General features: G+C 36.7%; 1 pseudogene; it reads left to right on the plus strand.

Moving 5' to 3' along the window:
• The first annotated feature begins 3,150 nt into the window (after positions 1-3,150).
• Positions 3,151-3,514, plus strand: LOC138423574 (large ribosomal subunit protein eL33 pseudogene; annotated as a pseudogene).
• The last annotated feature ends 410 nt before the right edge of the window (positions 3,515-3,924 follow it).

Raw genomic sequence — 3,924 nt, forward strand, 5'->3', positions numbered from 1 at the left:
TTCGGGAGTTCACGAACTACAATAAATTAATAACTGCAGATAAAAGCATTAATGTGGTAAGACAGTGTAACCAAAATAATATATCAAGCACACAACTAAAACTTTAAAGTTAAGATGTATGGATCCAGTTTTCCTTTGGGTAGTAAGAAAGGAGATATTCACATGGTATAGCATTTTGCTTAGTTTCTATCCTTACAAACTGCATAATTACTCTTGCTCAGCCACTCAAGAAATGTGAAATATATATTTACACTCTTTATACATTACTTAGTAGATTTTTAGGCACAAACTTTTCGTTTTTCACAACTCCAAACCTATGTATAAAAATAAAAGTTAGATAAGCTTCCTACCTGGTAGTTGTAGCAACCTTCACCTTCTCCTTGGAAGGAAAGCAATTAGGTGCTAATTGGATGGTTAGAAGGAAAACCTGCTGATTTCAAGGCAAACTGGATATGTCGGGTTAGAAAAAGAATGATTGTTCTCATTGATTTAACTTGGACACCTGGTAAGTTCTTTAGATGACCCCTTACCAGTCTCAGAAAAGCACAATATGGACTCAAAATGACCAACCAGATATATAGAATTATGATCATTTCATTTTCTGCCAATAGTTCTGTAGAAACTACAAGCATAAAAAATTAAAGGTTTTATTGCTGACAGATGGGCATGCATGCTGGGAAGGCATATAGCTGGCCGACTCAAAGCGGACGAACAATCCCTGATTTTCATAACATCACACTTGAAGACAGTATATTTCATGCCTGAGCAATAAGGACAAGGAAATAGGAAAGTCTCCTTTCTAAAATTTTTCCAGATAGTTAAATGCGAAGTGTCTAGAGAATTTCCACTTAGAGTTAGCTTGACTGTGCTTGGCATGCCTCCTACTAAGATTCATTATCCCACTCAGTTTCAGGTGCCTCAGGGAAGTGGGGAGAAAGGCTATATCTACATGGTCTTGATCTCTGCTATCTGTTAATCCAGCCTAACGATGGCAGAAGCTGAGTTACATTCTTTCTCCTCTAGGGCTATTTATATTTAACACAAAGCACAAGCGATGGTTCCCAAACCCTGGTCTAGGAAACATTCAAATACAGTTTCTTTCCACCACACTGCAGTTATGATTCAGTGTGTCAGGTAGATGGGGTAGAGGGCCTGCCAGAAAACTGTATTTTAACTGGTATTCCCAGTAAAAACACTCCCTTTATGAATCAGTACTTAGGAAATCAAAAAGCAACAGAATCCAAAGTAATCTATAATAATGGATTTAACACATGGGCAATGAAAACAAAAATTTTGGAGGGACAATCGTACATTTGCAGCTACCTATCTTCTCTTGCAGGAAACCTAACCAGGTTGAGCTATTTTAAATTTTTATCTAGCCAATATCTGAATGTAAAAAATTTGGACTAAATGACTTTCCCATCCCTGTTTCAAGGATTATATGCAGTGATGCACTGGTAGCTGTTTAACAACCACATATCTGGGAAAAGATGCCATGTGTGGATCTATACATGCTTATTATAAATTTTGCTAGTTAAGAGATAGGTAACACAATTTTGGGCTTCTCTGGTGGTTCAGTTGTAAAGAATCCACCTGCCAATGCAAGAGAGGCAAGTTCAATTCCTAGGTCAGGAAGATCCCCTGGAGAAGGAAACAGCAACTCATTCCAGTATTCTTACCTAGAAAATTGCATGGAGGAGGAGCTTGGTGGGCTACAGTCCATGAGTTTATAAAAGAGCCAGACACAACTTAGCAACTAAATAACAACCATAATGTACAATTTACAAATAAAAACAAAATATATAATATTCTTTATTGTAAATTCCACATACCCAAAACTTCAGTGTGATGTCACTTTTTGAATATCCACTACCAGTTTTTACAATTCTATTGCCAGCCAAAGTGTCACAATGAGACTATGAATATATGCTTGCTTATTATCCAATTCAGCCAAGAATTTCTCATATCATTAACAAATGAGTGTAGTTTTAGCACAAAAGTTGATTTATAACTTTGTTTACATGAAATTGATTTACAATTTTCTTTACATTATGGACGTTTCTGGTGGCTCAGCTGGTAAAGAATCCACCTGCAATGCAGAAGACCCGGGTTCAATCCCTGGGTTGGGAAGATCCCCTAAAGAAGGGAATGGCTACCCACTCCAGTACTCTGGCCTGGAGAATTCCATAGACTGTACAGTCGATGGGATCACAAAGAGTTGGACACAACTGAGTGACTTTTACTTTCACTTTACATTAAGGAATAAGATTAAAGTGAAATAAGAAAGGCCAACGTAGGGCCTTCACTCATCGATGTTGAGAGTACCTTCTTGGCTAAACTGGAAATAGTTTGTGAATACTAGGAGAAAGTTTCCTCATTTTTTAATGCTATTCACAATTTAGTAACTTTATTTAATCAGCATCAACATCTTCTCCATAAGTTTTAAAACTGAAACAGTCAACAAGACTAAATCAAGTCCTAATCTGCACTATTTGCTGACTTCTGTGGCCTAAAGACTCCCACTTGATCAGTGTCAAGCTACCAACATGATATCACTGAGGCCCGAGTTTTGAAGAGATGTGCAGTAGTCTCTTCCAGACCAGACAAATGATACATATAATGTCAAAAACAGAGTTAATGATTAAAGGTAATAAAATAATTAGATATTAATGAGTTTTGAGTATTGAATACTTTTGTTTCAATATGAATTGGTTATATAATGTATGACAATATATGTTTATATAATTTAATTTTTTATAATGACTGTGTTTAACAACTGGTTAACAAAATTCCTGAAAACCAACAATTAACTATCACAAACCAGTTAGAATCACTGTTATATGTGTGCTTACAATACACAGGTGAGAAGAGGAAAAGCAAAATAGGTTAGGCAACCCTTGGGGAAGGGAAGGCAAACCTTGACAAAGGAAAAATAGAGGAGAGCGACATATGTGGAGAAAAATGGAGAAAAACTTCCTTATCTCTCTGCAACCTTACTCTCTCAAATACCCCTATTTCTTAATTACGCTGGCAGCAAATCACCAGCATAACAGGAAAATATCAACTAATTAATGGTGAGCCATGGTCATTGGCCATAATCTTCTCTAAAAGCTATTGGCCACTCTTGCAGCCATCTTGGACCCGGTGGAGGCCTGCTGGGAACGGGACTTTTAAAACAACAAATATGTCTGGAAGGCTGTGGTCCAAGGCCATTTTTGCTGGCTATAAACGGAGTCTATGGAACCAAAGGGAACATACTGCTCTCCTGAAAACTGAAGGTGTGTATGCTCAAGATGAAACTGAATTCTGTCTAGGCAAGAGATGTGCTTATGTGTACAAAGCAAAGAACACAGTCACTCCTGGTGGAAAACCTAATAAAACCAGAGTAATCTGGGGAAAGATAACTTGAGCTCATGGAAACAGTGGCATGGTTCGTGCCAAATTCCAAAGCAACCTTCCTGCTAAGGCCATTGGACACAGAATCCATGTGATGCTGTATCCTTCGAGGATTTAAACTTCTTGAAAATAAACAAAAGTGTGGATTTTAAATAAATAAAATCTATTGGCCAATGATTTTCAACCATGTTGCCTATGAGACTCAGTTGTGATTCTGTGTGTGTGTGTGTGTGTGTGTATCAAGACCACTCAAACCAGAATTTCCTAAGGTGACTGTACATTTCAAATTACTCTGAAATTTTAACCTGAAAGATTCAGCATTTAATTGTGTGTATGATTCACATTGGAGAGTCTGTTTCTGAAATCTCATCTTGAAAATAGGTAACTACCACATCGATTTCATTAAATAAAGGAAATAATCTATGTTTAAATAGGGAACTATATTGCATCAGATTCTTTTTAGGATCAGCATTAATAAAAAGAAACATCTCATTTTTAAAATTCCCTGAAATTTTTTTCTGATATCTA

The sequence above is a fragment of the Ovis canadensis genome, chromosome 18 (assembly GCF_042477335.2).
Source record: "Ovis canadensis isolate MfBH-ARS-UI-01 breed Bighorn chromosome 18, ARS-UI_OviCan_v2, whole genome shotgun sequence".
Classification (NCBI taxonomy): domain Eukaryota; kingdom Metazoa; phylum Chordata; class Mammalia; order Artiodactyla; family Bovidae; genus Ovis; species Ovis canadensis.